This window comes from Vespula pensylvanica, chromosome 11 (genome assembly GCF_014466175.1).
Source record: "Vespula pensylvanica isolate Volc-1 chromosome 11, ASM1446617v1, whole genome shotgun sequence".
Lineage (NCBI taxonomy): Eukaryota > Metazoa > Arthropoda > Insecta > Hymenoptera > Vespidae > Vespula > Vespula pensylvanica.
Window position 1 is genome coordinate 2,413,583 of NC_057695.1, and position 16,576 is coordinate 2,430,158.

Consider the following 16,576-nt stretch of genomic DNA (forward strand, 5'->3'; position numbering starts at 1 on the left):
GGATTCGCGATACATATCGTTTGTGAGTATCGTTTGTGCACTAAACAAGTTGTATCCTCTCTCTTTTTGCGTCGTTTGAGAAAAGCAGAGAGAGAGAGAGAGAGAGAGAGAGAGAGAGAGAGAGAGAGAGAGAAAGAGATAGGGTGAAGGCCGAGTATAAAATCCGTAAAATACCTTCCAAGTATACCGCTCACGAAGGTCTTTCGGAAGCCTATGGTGTACTACGTCTTCTATCTTCAAGACGGGTCTGATGTAAACGTATTTTATGCTTCGGAAGCCAGCTCAAAATTAATGCCGGCTTTGCTGGTGAGAAAGCCGCAATGCTCGTATATCTTTCTCGCACTTTCGTCGATCGTAGGATAGTACTGAGAAGCTGAGAAAGAAAGAGGTCTTCTTTTTCTTCGATTCTTCATGGTTTTAACGAAATGGTTTTTCCTTCATCCGGTATAGTCAAAATTATGGAAGTTACGTGTTTTGTTAGTGTTCGAGGGAGTCAGATAACTGACATAAATATTAAAATTTTTTCTTATAATTTCTGTAACATATGTGTAATTAAATATCGATTGTAATTTGTTATAACAGAAAATAAAGTAGCATTCGATGATTCCCGAAGAAAATTTATTGCGAAAATTTGAGCATAAAAATAGTTATCGGGTAATTCTTAAAACTGTTGATTGACAAAGGAAATCTAGAAAATTCGATCGTGTATGCACGAACGAACTTTCGATTCCCGATGATTCTGAACTCCAACGTGAAAGTTCGATAGAGAATGAAGGCAGTGAAAAAAAAGGAAGAATAGATAAAAAGAAAGAATAAAAAAAAGAAAAAAAGAGAGAAACGTAAAAAAGGACTTTGCAAATTCCGAGGTCGCAGATGTTTCGGAGAAATTTCCTCTTGAAGGTTGAAACGATAGGCACAAGCTCGACGATTTCCCGATATACCTATGTACTGGGGGATACTCTTGTTAAATTTAAATTCAGGTAAATTAAGGGAGGCCAGCGTTGGAAAAATAAAATTGAAGCTGGCTGGCGATGTAGGCGTTTCGGTACGAAACAAGTCTCCTTCACGAATACATATACATAGACATAGACAATCACTTCTACACTCACTCTTACTCATTTTCTATCGTTCCACCTTTTAAACGCCTTCTTTCTCCTCCTTTTTCTCAAGCGACAGTGAAATGGACGAGCACGAGGGTGAGCTTAAGAATAAGAATAAGAATAAGAATAAGAATAAGAGGAATAAGAAGAAAAGGAAGAAGAAGAAGAAGAAGAAGAAGAAGAAGAAGAGAGGAATAGGAAGGTTGGGAGTTTCTGATACAAGGGGTATTTTTAACAGAGTTGAGGTTAGGATTTGCATAGACAATAAGGGCTCAGCAATATATTTCGCGAACTTTTAACGTGTAAGATCCTCCCTTCTTCCTCTTGCCGAAGGCCAGTATGAATAAGCCGTAAAATAATTTCCCGTTCGACTTTCCCTCTTGGTTGAAATCATCCTCGAAAGGAAAGAGAAATATAGAGAGAAAGAAAGGGAGAGGATTCGAAACGAAGGAAAAGAGAGGAATCGTTTTGAGGAGTTTTAACTTGGAGCTTCTTCTTTTCAATGGTTTGCTTTCTTTTTTGGTAGGTCGTTTCACTTTTCATTAAGAGATATGGCTGGTATTAGTGTCTGACAGAGGTGATAAAGATGGCAATAAAGAGGGATGATGGAGTAGTTGAAAACGTAGAACGATGGTTCAAAAAAAAAAAAAGAGTAAAATCTTCCTCGCAGATGTTTTGACAAGTTTGTTTTCGTAATGAATTTTCTATTCATTGATAGCATGACTACTTGACTTTTTCGATGGTAGAACTACGACAATGATGATAATAATAATAATAATGATAAAAGAATAAAATTTTTAGACTTAATGCAGAGGGTGCAACGAAATAGCAGACTCCCTCTCTACGTATGAAGCAGGTATCTAAATATTCGACTATGCAGGTCGATGCAACATGGAAAACGTAAGATCGCACGGCCATTTTATTCGTCATATCGACTGAGCAATGTCGGTAAGGTCGAATTCTATCGTGACTCTTCAAAGTTTTACAAGATCGCAGCACGATTCAATAATCTTAAGCCAGTACTAATCTCATTCTTGGTATATCCAATTGTATTCAAATTTACGATTTCCGAGTAAAGTTTTTCTTTTTAAATTCTTTTTAATCTTTCTTAAGATTGTAATTGTTATCGTCTGTTCGTCTGCTACGCTTACTTTTACGAGTAAAGTAGAAACAATTCAAATAGGGATTAAATCCTCCCTACGAACTAAAAGTCGAAGAGGAATCCACTGGTATCTGTCTTTTACAGAATGGATCGAGCGTGAACACTTTCGAAAGATGTATTTGTTCTGTTCGAAAGTTTCGTCAAGGCCATTCGTCTCCGTGTTTCTAACACACGGCATCTCTCTTTCGCGTGTACCATCGTTGCCGTGCAAAAGTACGTCGGCAAATTTACTATTGGACGAAAGAGGTAGGTGGTGTAGATGGTAGAGAGGATGGGTCGCGCGAGAGGAGCGTCATTACTCAAATTCTCATTAGCAAGCTCGAACCGAGCGAGGAACCGTCGAGTTTACTAATTAAAGCAGCAGAGCCCAAGGTGGTCCCTTAATATTAGGAAGAAGAACGTGAGAGAGAAGAGGCGACAGTAGGATATATAGCCGACCGTTTTCATTAGCACGGAGATAAATGTCCGATCGACGTGGTTGATCGAACCTTCTTGTGGTTTCTCGAAGAATCTCGCTAATCTGATACCCCACGATTTTTCTTATGCTTGCAAACGTACAATAAATACGTCTTCAACGTTTCGTAACGAAAGAAAGAATTTTTCCTCAGGTAAGAATTTTCCTTCGGATTATTATATAGATGATCAATGAATACGTCGAAGTATGGTTTAGAGAGGACAAGGACTTTAAACACATTGAAAAGGGACGATGAAATTTTTTATTCCGAACGATGGAACCCACGAACCATTTACTTACGACTTCGATAATCTTATCTACGATTTAACCCTTAAGTGATACTCCCAAGATTCATCTCGTCCAATACTCTCTGCACCCTTCGCTTTCGAATTTTTATCGTCAGAAACAGCCTCCTTTCAGCAACCTCCAGCAATTTCACGATTCATTTGCCCGTGAGAAAACCGATCGAACACTCTCACCAGACCTGCCAAAGGTAGAAAGAAGCAAAAGAGAAATCTGCCGAAAATGATAGATACATACACACAGGTGGAAGAAAAAAAAAGAGGGAAAAAAGGGAAGAAAAGAAGAATCAGGAAAACGATTTTGGGAGGCGAAGGAAGTTGAACAGCATTTCTGGGAAATGGCAAAACTAATGGCATCTTTCGGTATAGCTATGCTTCGTTCAAGCGTAATGTTCCAATGGACGCGTTCATAGGTCATAGATCGATGCCAGAGTCCAACGCAGAATCACCAGAGCAAACCCATTAATCATTACACACGAAACACACGTTCGGAGGTTTATGAGCAAGATACTGGACAATAGACAGTTAGAGTTTACCTCCACGAATCAAAGTTTAGATATATTGAAAGTCGAAAATTTGCAATATTTTAACACCGAAGATTTTGTTAGATCCTCTCGAAAAAAAAATGACATTAGGCTATTGATAACGAGATAGCTACCGTTAGCAACGATATCACGAAAGTCGTAATATACATACGTGGAAAAGTATGACTTTTTTAGGATCGGAAAAGGGAACTAAAAGGGAAAGATAGAAGGTCCTCTTGCGTCTCTCACACCCTATCAGCCACCCTATCAGCTCTGAAATAAAATGCGCAGGCTGTGTACGTCTAGGTACATATACCGGTTCTCTCTTGACGACACGTTCTTTTTAAGCGTTTCAAATGTCGAGTTGAACGCCGCAGTCGCGAACGGTTTCTTTCCTTTTATTTTTTAGTCTTTCCCTTCTTCTATCTTCTGCCTCCTCCCTTCGTCTCTTCTCCTCTCTTAGACTCGAACAACTCAGAGGCTTTAATGGCACGGACTAAATGACGCATTGCAGAATTCAAGGCTGCATTTCTACCCTTTGTGAGCCGGCCGCTCTTAACGAGTAATTACTACGTTTGATATAGCCAGAAGTAAATACCAAATGGACCGACTATTCGTGGCTTTGAAGCTTTCCTCGATAAAGGCTATCGCATGTCGTAAATATCTTGTGTGCCAGCTTTGAAACTGAAGAGAGAGAGAGAGAGAGAAAGAGAGAAAGAGATTTAAATTCGGCTCTTAGGAGTCCTAGTTATTAAATAAATTACAGTGAAATCGATCGGTTATTATCTTTCTTTTCATCGTTAGACATACTTGACTTATTTTTGTCATTGATTCAGATTAAAATATATTTCGTCTAATGTAGGAACATATGATAAAATATTATTCCAATGTAGAAAAAAGTTTTTCCCGTACAAAAGATACAATCCCATATAGTTTCGATACTTTGTAACGACTCGATGGGGGTTGCCATAGGAGAAAGAGAAACATTGCAAGAGAGAAAGAGACTGGAACGAGAGAATAGATGAGGAGAAAGAGGAATACTGAAGGGAGAGAGGAATATGAGGATTGTGCCAGTCCACAGGAGGGTGCCGGCACCAACCAATAGAGGTTGCATAATTCATAGCCTTGGTTACAGCCGGAATTGCGCTACGTTCGTTGTGTGTTTGCCCGCTGTGTGTCAGAACAATATAGCAAACGTGAAAGTTTCGTCGCACACCGGAGAAATGCGATTTACGTCAAAATTGTCAAGGTTACGGTTTGCAGTTTATGCGTTCATTTGCATGTACCCGAAAACCGAAAGAATTTTCGTTAGACTCTAAGGCGCCATCGGATGGCGCCATTAAATACGATGTTCTCAAAACAAAATATGAAAAAAATTATTTTTTTCTTGAACATAAGACTACCGACAAGCAAGTATATCAAATATAAATAGCTAAATATTCGTGAAATTCGAATGTAAATTTTGATAGTTGTATTAACACTATTAATTATTATTATATATTTTAGAAAGTCTACGAGACAGATGTACCAAACGGGAGATTAACGAATTTGCTTCGCAGTGATAGCAACTTCAAAGATACGTGGGAAGCACTAAAGAGAGGATTATGCGTTGAAGAACGCATTCTAAAAAGGATAGGCGAGTTAAAAAAGAAACGCGTGCAAAACGGCTTGTGGTCGTCTAGCGAATGCGACGTTCTCCTGTCTCTTTCTCTTTCTCTCTTGCTCGCATTAGCGGAAAACTTTGCCTTTCCCTTTGTCGCGTTTCCTGGATAAATCCATTCTGCGGGTTGGTTTCGCTTTCATCTATACGTCGAGAGGATAATGGTACGTATTCCCAAACGGCCGTGGCTACGAGGAGGAGCTTACTTTGCTTTAAGAGAACTCTAGGAAGAAGGCAAAGCTGTGTTTCCCAGAGATGGCGCAAGGCTATACTGTACTGTGGTCTACGAACACCAAGAAAGCTGTGCTCCACCAAATCTTTTACACTATAAGATGATCAAAGGATATCTACTTTTCTACTTTGGTAATGATACGTGAAGAAAGAAGAAAAAGAAAAAAAAATAACTCTAAAACAAGTCTAATCAATTTTTTGTTTTTTTTTTTTATTTTTTTTTGTTTTCAGCAACGGAGCTTGCCTGATATTTCGAGGTAAAAGTAAACAGTAATGGAAGGAAACTGAGAAAGCACTGACAAATATCAGAATAGATATAAATGCGGATGTCCGCTTTTCATCGGCTAACAATTTTTAATATAAATATCATTTCTCATTAGATCGAGACCACACGTGCTTTGAGTTTTCCATGATTTTATTTCACGTGTACGGAATGCGATGAACAGGCGATCCTTTTGGTTCGTTCCTCTGAACTTTTTCGCAAAAGAAGTAATACGAATAAATCGTCAAAGATACGACCGGATTGTGGCTGACAGGGATGCTGCGGAAACGAGATGGTATGGATAATCCCATGGGCGTTGACGATGTGGACGGACGAGGGGCCTTGGTTTATATACATACAAATACACATCAGTTCACATATACATATATATATATAATATATATGTATATATATATACGTATACCTTAGTACCTACCCCAGATCGTATTTGTTTCGACTAACGAGTCCACATGACACGTATCCTCCATATAAGATGACCGTTAACGCGTCTCCCGTTTTTCCAGATACGTTTGTAGGAGGGTTCACACAAAAGAAAAAAGCAAGGCTTTTAATGGGGATTTTAAAAGCGTACCGTAAGGATCAAGAAATAATGGAAATTTCTTGTACAACTAGCTCAACGGAGGTCGGTATGAAAGAAACTTTAATATGTATATACGAATATTTGATAATATAAAGTTAATTTAAGAAAAATGATATGTAGAGCAATAAAATAAGGATTTTTATATGAAATAAGGATAATTAATCCTAATTGAACCTAAATGAACGAAGAAGAAATACCAAGTTCTTAATCCTTCGAATTTTCACAGAGAAAAGACCAATTCTTAAACCGAGACACGTGTATCATTTAACCAGATATATTTTACATTTTCTACCAAGTCAAGTTGAGAAACGTTGCTTCCTAGAATAAAAATAACCTCGGCTTTTCACGGGTATCCCTTAACTCGCATAGCTTTTCTACCTTGACAGAAAAGACAAGGAATTCTAGAAAATGTTCGCGATTCGGTTTACGATCTTCGTCGCTTGTGAGATTCTCGTTATCACGGTATGCCTGTCTACCCATAAAATTAGCCATAAAAGACAGCTCGCGTTTCGGAAGGACAAGATTTTTAGTACGTTGAAGAGGGTATCGCCATAATCCTTCGAAGATACAAAGCTGTGCTTGGTGCTATTTTATCTTTGAACTAAATAGAGAGCAAGATAAAGAGGAAGATAAAGAGAAAGAAAGACAGAGTGAGAGAAAGGGAGACGGATAGAGAGGTTTATCCTTCGTCCATCTTGTCCAAGCAATTGTCTCTCTCTCGCTCCCCTCTCTCTCTTTTTGTCTTTCTCTTTGGTCTCTTTGTTTTCAGGACCGGCGCTAGAGACCGCTGGCGAACGCAATAAAACCTTATTATACTCGGTTGGAATTTCAATGGGTGAAGAGGAAGTGAGAAGAGCGTCGGTGCAAGGTAGATGGGCTGGGAGTAGCAGGGGTACGAACGAAGTGATCGATGAGGACATACGTCAACGGAGCAGAACGGACAGGACGTCGACGCTGTCGGGGAAGCCGCCGTGCACGAGACGAGATGAGAAGGACGAGCACGTCGGAAGGAAAGGCTGATGGTATGGGGAAAGGAACGTGGGGAATGGGGTAACAAGAGAGGGAGAGAGAGAGAGAGAGAGAGAAGGAGTAAGGTTGCCAGGTGGCGAGACAACGCCTAACGTGAATACAAATTACTCTCTCCATACTCGCGATGCTCTAGCTTCTTCACTTCTTCCTTTGGACGATCGACACTGCCAATCGTCTTCGACCCTTCAGGATTATCGTCGACGACAAAGTGCCATCGGGGCACGTAATTCGCGATGGATTATCCTACCAAGACGAAGACCACCATCGAATCTCCCATCTTATCTTTATAGAATCTACACCTTACACAAAAAGCCAGATACACATAAACATACACACAAATGTTTAGAAAAGTTAAGTGTAAGGGATAAAATATACAATGGAAAGTATGTCAAAAGGGAATATATAAAAGTATTGTTAACTACTAACATCGTAAAAGTCCTCTAACTTTGCTAATCAGTAAGTTCTTCCGTGTCACGTATATCGTACGAGGGATTATTAAAAGTAAACAGCTTTTCCACAATCACGTATTTCCACAAATCGAAGTAAAGAACCAGCTGCTTTCTCTTCGTGACCTATCCAATACGGAAGGTTCCTCAATCACACCGCTAATCGAGTATAGCTCATAAATCATCGAAGCTAATCCGACAAATCCTCCTAGTGACGGTGCCGCTGGAGTATCAGGCCTCCTGCCAGTCGGTGTCGCACGTTCGCTATATATCTAGCGAGAAGCATCAGAAATCTTTCTCCCTGTTACGTTTCATCCCATTCTCTTTTTTTCTCTTGGATTATGGCCTAGCATCCCCTAAAGGCAATAATGTAATTGTACCGTCGAACGTGCCGTCCTTGGCAGACTGCATTGTAAATGGTTTGTTTAATGCGACATTAGGAATTTGTTTCCGCGACAGCTGCTTCTTGTTCTCTCTCTCTTGCTACCTTCCTCGTGACTATTGTGATGGCACAATGGAAACGAGAATCTCGGATCCCTACACCGTTTCGGTAGGTGGAGAAAGGATGCTGAAAAAGATGGAGAGCTCGTTCAGAACTGAACCCCGAGGATAAATACCATGATCCGCCTCCCAACGGAGTCGAACGAACGAGAACGCCTATCCTCGTGCGCCTATCGTTTTCACTTATGGTTACGAGTTCTTTGGTAATCGATGCTTGAATACCGGATCGCTCAAAAGTCGTCGTATTCTTTCTTCATCTCGAATCATTTGTAAAAGCACTTTTTGAAATGGAACGTTCCCACCAGGGGAGACATAAATTGTGAAATGTATTTTCTTTTTTCTTTCTTCAGAGCTATCATGTTCTTTTGAAATTTCAATTTCGAACTGACAATGAGTTATTTAATCGGAATTTAATATATTCCGATCGTTATCATATATAACATATCAAATTAATTTTTTCTGTATCATACAATAAATATATCGAAAGTCTTTAGAATAATTTGACCAGTACGTAAATTAAATTAAAAATAACTTCATTGTTCCACTATCGCTATATACATATATAGAGAGAAAGAGAGAGTATATGCATAGAGTATATACATAGAACCATCGTTTTTCATGTATTTGCTGGACCGAGGAAAAACTCAGCCGACCCTCGTATTTCCTGGGAAAACGATTTCCCAGCGAAAAACAATGCAAAGGCTCGCACCGATTCCTCTTTCTATAAGTTTCTACCTATTGAAAATTCGTCGGTCAAAAGTAGCTGCGATATTCGCAAGTCACGTAAAGCTTGCGTTAGAAAATGCAGAGACGCAAGATGAACCATCCCTATCCTCTACTTTCTCACTTCAACTATCAATTTTTTTCCCGTTTTATTTTTAACATTATTTCTCTCTCTCGTTCTCAGAAAATCGATAAAAAGCTACTTCTACCGATCGGTCGCCATCATTTTCTTTTTCACCGGCGAATAGACGTTTTTCCAATTTTCCTTAGCGAGCCACGAGAACGGACTGAAACAATTTAGGCAAACGTAGACTCTGATCGAATAATACCGAGGACTTCGCTGTTTTCTACTATGGACCGAGAAAAAGAAAGAAGAAGAGCAGTCTCTTCTTTTACGATCGCGTTCGAGATAGCTTCGCTTGAACGAGCATCGCACCTTCCACGACGACGATAGATTTTCCTCTTGAACTACGCTCCTACTTCTCCCGTTGAATACCTCTCTTTGCACCTTTACTGTATATTCTTCCATGGAGAGTCTTCTTCCATCGATTAAACGTGCCCATATCTGTAGCATCGATCGGCAGACTCGAAGACCGTCATGATTTCTATAACATTCCAAACCGATCGACCATTCGATGTTATCTACGATGATCAAGAATGTTATGTGATAGCTAAGGTATCTTATATTGGGTGAGACATCTGAATGGAAACATTTGAGTAAATCAAAATGAATCTTTGGTATATCTTAGAAAGAAAAATATAAATATATACATATATACGTGTACTGCATATGTATATATGTATGTACATAAGAGAGCGAGGGAGAAAGAGTTTGTGGCTTATAATTAGATGAAAATCGATAAAAGAGATACGCCGGGAAACATTCGCGGTTGGACTCGTGCGAGAAAATGAGCTTAATCTCGATGAGAAATCGAAGAGAGATAAAGAGTCGAATACATTAAACCGGTGCGCCGGTTTAACGAAACGTTGTTTAATTAATTGACGTATGTAAATCACTCTTTGAGAAAGAAGGGTCGATGCGTTAGACGTGATGTAGTGAAATTCGGTTTATTCGTTTGACATGCTACCCCTACTTTATTCTAACCCTCGACGATGTCTTCTATCGATAAAAAACAGTCTCGAAGCGGCGTCATTATCGATGGGCGAGGTGCTATAAAATATGTAGATAAGAACGTTTAACGTGCCGTATCTTAAACTTCGATCGAGATTCCTTCGCAGTACGTGCGTCTCCACGCATCTCGAGCACTCGCGTATCCGGCGATATATTTCATTCGTATCGAGTTCCTTCATGTGGCTTGTGATAAGCGCCCCGATGAGAATTGTCTTATTTTCCTCGCCTAGAGAGTAACACCTTTCCATGTATAAATCTCGCCTCGCCCTACAAACGTGTCTCCTTTATTACAATCATTGTAGAAACGTCCTGCAGGAACGTGTGACGACAAGAGGACAGATAAGCAACAGAGAGTAATGTAATCGTTGATAGTACAACTTGAATAAACATAATAATTTCAATTTCAATGAAAAATATAATTTCAATGAAATATAATAACATGCTAATTGAATCCGTATGAAGAAATTAATTTCAATAAACGCACCTTTTATTTTTATGACTTATTTTAGTTCATAAAACGATCCTTGGTGTTAATCTTTCAATTTCCGAACGAACGACGCTTCAACCCACCCCCTTTTCCTTCTACCATTTCCATATCCGCGAAATGAAACGTTTTAAATTCTTGAAACGTTCATTTCCAACGAAGCCATGACGTTCATGTAATCTTACACCTTCGGAAGTCGACGCACGATGGATTTTCTTTCGCACCACTTTCCACGCTACTTTCCTGAGAAGCTGGGAACAAAAACAAGTAGCGACATCGTCCTCCTAGAAACGTGCCACGCGTTTCCTATTTGAGGGAGGTTGAAACATCCTGTGACATCTTTTTCTCGCATCTAGTGCGATCTTCTTCTTCCCCCTTTACCTTATCCTGTCTAGTAACTCATGAAAAGGAATTGTCAATGCTGAAGTAATATCATCTTAACTTATATTTTCTTTCTTTTCTTTCAAATTTTCTCGATTATACCAGGTGTCTATAATACTTTCACCCTAGGAAGCATTTTCCTCCCTGTATAATATTCCAGACAACGAACGTACGCTTAATAGACCATAAAAGTAACTGTGTACAATATATAAATTTATGTGCGTGTGTGTGTTTGTTTGTCTACGTGAATGTAGTGTACTCGCGTAAATGCATCGGCTTCGTTTACCGTTAAGATCGACACGAGGCGCGCCACGACGAGATAATGAATTCAAGATCACGTCTTTCTTCGCGTTGACGGTAGGCACCAAACTTAAGACAAGTTACGAAATTAAGTAATTTATATTTATGTATTCACCGAGTGTAACGAGATAGGCTAGCAACGATTTTCGTTTCTCTCTTCGTCCCATCGAAAATGGGACGGGTTAGGCTCACTTCGATCGTCTGTCTTATGAAGCTAGCGAAATGGTTCTTGGACGTTTGGATTAATGGGTTTGGATATTCCTTGTTTGCCGAAGACGTTTAAGATGTCTTTGAATCATTGATGAACATCTGCAATAGATCGCATCAAAGTTTATCGTGCTTTTAAGGTATTACGTTTTAAGTGTTATTTTCGTCGAGACATCTATATTATTTAAATTAGATTTCGTTAGGTAATTATATTTTTATCAGTTCCTTGAATATTACCTAAAATATAACGAATATGCATATGCATAAACTCTGCATAATCAATTCCATAAAATGACATATAAATTATATTAGATCTTTAAATAGAGAAAGAACTTTTACATAAAATATTGAACGTTTTGATGATATGCTTTAATTATCTTCCAGCTTTTATTTCATCTTGGAGAGTCAATAAATCGTACAGTAATTTGGTAAAGACGGTGAATGCTACATAAGCGCGTAAAAGGGAAATACAGGAGGTGAACGGTACTGGTGGACTGTCGCGCAATCTGCACTGTCATCAAGGCGCTACAACGAAAAGGACGAAGAGGAGAACGAAAGCATGGCATGCAGCACGCCATGACGCATCGTATGCGTGGCTCGTACCTACACCTACCTAAGCGCCATAAATTTGAACTCGACTTATCTCACTTCTCCTATCGAAACGCTCCCTTTCACCTCAATACTATCGTCCCTTCCACCGAAAGAAATAGTCGGACGGTTTGTGAGACACCGGTGAGTTTGTAATTAAAAATAATATTAACTAACAAAGGCAGTTTTATATTCATCGATTCTTAAATTGTCATTGTACGGTGAAATCATGTTGACTTTATGCGTGAAATTATATATTGATTGAGTTATGCAATCTAGAGGATGACATGCAGGGTGACTCATAAAAACACATGAATATTTTAATGATTTATAGACATATGGGAATACTCGTCGGGCAAAAAATAATTCTTATTAAATAATTTACTCCTTTATCCAATTCCAAAATGGTTGCAACTGTAAATGCATATTTCATTAATAAAGCCATTATTATCATTATTGTTATTGTTATTGTTATAGTTATCGTTATTATATATTTATTTTTATTATATTTATTCTTATTATTATTATATGCCCTAGATTTCAGATCAGATTTCCGTACCAACGAAGTATTCGATCGTTTAATAAGCTCGATAAGATCAGAAACGTCGATATATCGATGTCTGAGCACATACGTTCTCTCTCGAGTGGACTTAAAAGGGGAAAAGGATGGACCAACTCGTCGAAAGTGATAAACAGTTTCCGAGGGAAGCGTCGTATACAACATTCGAACGTGTCAATTGTAGTCTGTGTAACGAGGCGAAAAGGACGAGCTTGAGAGCACTGAGAGAAGTAAGCGCGAAAAGAATGCTTCACGCGAGAAGATAAGCTGCGAACTCGCTTTGTTCGGACAATCGACCGAAAGTCTTGCCTCGACGCAGCTCGTTAACCACCTTCCTGTACTGTTTTAACTCGGTTCCGTTTGTATTCCTGTTCGATTCGTCGAAGTGAAGCTGAAGGTCTTGAAGCAGAAATTATCGAGTCGAATAATGTAAAAGTATTAATTATATGTATTAATGTTTGTTTCAGATAAAGAGAAACTATTCACCCTTTCATATTTTTTTTTTAAATAATACTATTCATTTCATTCACGTATTTCCATAAATCGGCTTTTATTCTTTAATATCGTAATCATTCTGATTGAATATCGTTAGATGTTTCGACTTCATCGTACATTTAATATCATAATTTTTTTTCTCGTCAAATAGATATACGATTATCGATAATAGGAGTATTGGTGAAACGCATGTGTCTGTAGTCATGGAGAATCGGAGCACGCTGGTGTACCTCGTTAACGCGGGATCGCAGTGAAAGAGAAAGAGAAAGAGAGAAAGAAAAAAAGAAAGAAAAAGAGAAAGAGAAAGAGAAAGAGAAAGAGAAAGAGAAAGGAAGACGACGGCGAGTAGGACGGAACGCGTTTGCAGAGAGATGCCACGAGCCGATACAACGTTGAGCTATGCCCATCGCCAAGTTTCTTCCTCTTCGTTCGTTCGTTCGTTCGAAAACGAACCGAAGACTTTTTCGTTCCATTTATCGATGGCAGATGAGGTAAAAGAGGAGAAGAACGAGAAAGAAAAAGAGAAAGAGAAAGAGAAAGGAGTAGAGGAGGAGAGGCAAAAGGTAATAGGGAAAGAAAAGAAAAGGAGGAAGAGAAGAAAGACTGGCGCAGTGCAAACTCATTCGATCCTGGAATAGCGGCTCGTTATTTATCCGCCGGCACGATAATAGATCCCAGTCTCTATAAAGTCGCGTTGCTCCTCAGTAATTGGGAAGAAACGAAGCTACGTCTTGGAGGAAATTGGGAGAAGAGGATCTGCCCGAGAAACCAGTTCTGGCAATGACGACGAACGTCTTCTCTTCCTTCGCCGTCACGCTCGATCTTCTTCTTCGCGGAAATTTTGGGATCGTTAACGTGATTTTCGAATTTCTTGCTAAATTGTAAGCCTGGATTAGATGGTCCAATGCTTTCTTGGAAAATGTTAGAAAATTTTCAGCAATACTTTTTTTTTTACTTTTTCATTTATCACTGTCAATAATATATCACGTATGATATTCGTAGAATACCATTTACTACGTCTAATATTTATAAAAGAATATATATATATATATAGGAAAGAGAAGAGATGGTTATACTATATAAACAATAAGAAGAAAGAAAATTTGAAAAGAAAGAGAGAGAGAAAGAGAGAGAGAGAGAAAGAGAGAGAGAGAGAGGGATCGGAGAGCAAAGAACCGAGCGTTTCTCGATGGAAAGTTAGAACGGCCTACTTTCGGCTTATTCCTTGGCCTCTGGCGAATTAATCTTCCGGGAAACTGCGTCCGCCTTTTCACGTGGCCCTTTTTCTCAAATACTTTCTCGACAAATCACCGGGAAGCATCCTCTCCTACAGACTTTACCGAAGAAATCCCTTCTTCGACTCGAAGAAACGTCGCCGAGGACGAAAGTTTCTACTTATTCAAGAATTTTTGAAGCTAGCATCTCTACCACAAACATCACTACCAACATTACTACCGAGTTCGAGTTCGAAAATTATTTGGCATAACTTATACCACCCAAGATTCACTACTTTTAACGCCTTTTTTAAGTTAAATAAAAATGTTTCAACTTTTCGATCTGAAAGGGATCCACTTTGCTTGCTCTATAACTTTTTCCAACTCCACCCCCCTCTATTCTCGAACACTTCCATCCTCAAATTTCTTCTCCTCGAAATTACTCAACCTTTTATTCTCTTTCCTTCATTATTAACGGAGAATCGTAATAATAAATTATTCAAAAAACGCGTAATTATTTCGCATTGTAGAGGAACCGTGATTTCCTATTCGACCGTTCGTAAAAAATAATAAAAGTCACTTTTTCTTCCTTCTCATCTTCCTTCTTCTTTTTCTTCATCTGGTCCAGGCAGCACTTTCACGTCCGTATTCAACTCGCTCACCGTCCTCTATTAACAATTATGTTAATTTGCATCAGGGAAAAGAATTGCGCGTACCGAGAGAGGGTGTGCCAGTTGGAGGGATGAAACAGGAGACATTACTCAAATACTCATTAGCACGCTCGAAATAAACGCGCAACGGTGGTCGCTAATTAACGTACGCTGTCACAGAAAGAGAAAGAGAGAGAGAGAGAGAGAGAGAGAGAGAGACAGACAGACAGAAACATAGATAGAAAGAAAGAGACAGAGTAGGAGCAAATCGCGTTTCGAGCCACGTTGAATGTGTTAGCGGTGCTTCTCAAGATATCGCGTAATACGTACGAAGGTGGCTCGTAAACCAACCGGATTTGGTATTACCTGTTTTAATTAGCAGCAAGACTAATGCGATGAGATCGACCCCAGCAATCTGGAATTTCAGATTATCGTTTCTTTTCATTTCACATAAGAGAAACAAGGGAAGGAGAGAGAGAATGTTTGAAAACGCTTATCGTACCAGGATTCGACGTGTTCGAGTTGATTCAAAAGGGAGTCTCATGTTAATGAATGCTCGATTATTCGTGTGATTTCAATGTCTACCTATGTGAATGTTCATGTGCGTTTATGCGAAACTTTCTCATTCGATCGCATCGCATTGCCATGCTCACCGATACGATGCTTATTTCACGGTTTATATGTATTGCTAATCAGAGATCGAAACGTGCAAATTCACGATTAATTTTCCTTAATTAAGTGATTAGTCGAACGTGCGTATTAAGGGTATAGATGACTATAATCGTCGAGATGTTACTCTACCGATTACGATTATCCTTTTTCAAAAAGAATTTAATTACATTTAAATAAACAAAAGGACTAATAAAATTGGTGCTACAAAAATATAAATTGCGATAATTTCGATGCACACTTTATTATCATTTGTTGTAACGTGTTATTTCTGAAACAAAACTTTTTCGAAACTCTCCTCGCAACAGTCAAATTATATAAATATCTGCTGATCATTTGCTTAGCTATTACTGCCATTTCTAAATAAAATAATGATAGCTATTACCAAACGCATGCAACGTATATATCTATCAACTTGTATTAACTTTGCGTAGCATGTAATTACAAGTTCTAAATATACCAATACATTATTCTGTATTCGTGTTTCTCGTATACGGTTGCTAATTAATTGAACCTTTTAATGTTACGTTATCGGTATGTCTCATCTCGGTACATTACAAGTAGTTACTTTATAGATATTTTTAGAGTACATTATACGTAGAAATGAGTGAATGAGAAATCGATAGATATTTTACAACGAATTAAGCAATCCGTAATACAATTAACACGAAAAACACGTGACACGAGGAACTTCGTTGATTTTGTATTCTCTCTCTCTTTCTCTCTTTCTTTTTAATTTTTTTTTTTTAATAAACCTCACGTGAACAGTTCAGGTAGTCCAACACGAAACTCACGCACGATTTATGAGAAACCTCTAGTTCGAATCGAAGATTGGTCGTAATTCTTTTGAAAAGGTAGCCACTTTCTCTATTCCGACGATTGGAACAAATTCAAACGAGAGC

At 38.7% G+C, this 16,576-nt stretch overlaps 1 long non-coding RNA gene across 1 annotated transcript in view; it reads left to right on the forward strand.

Annotated features, from left to right (window-relative positions):
• LOC122633140 overlaps positions 1-12,990 on the forward strand; it is a 59,123-nt gene extending 46,133 nt beyond the window's left edge. Inside the window, exons 3-7 of the long non-coding RNA XR_006328045.1 lie at positions 5,102-5,565; positions 5,665-5,990; positions 6,220-7,318; positions 11,884-12,231; positions 12,625-12,990. This is a non-coding gene — a long non-coding RNA (uncharacterized LOC122633140). The remainder of the gene's footprint in view (positions 1-5,101; positions 5,566-5,664; positions 5,991-6,219; positions 7,319-11,883; positions 12,232-12,624) is intronic.
• The last annotated feature ends 3,586 nt before the right edge of the window (positions 12,991-16,576 follow it).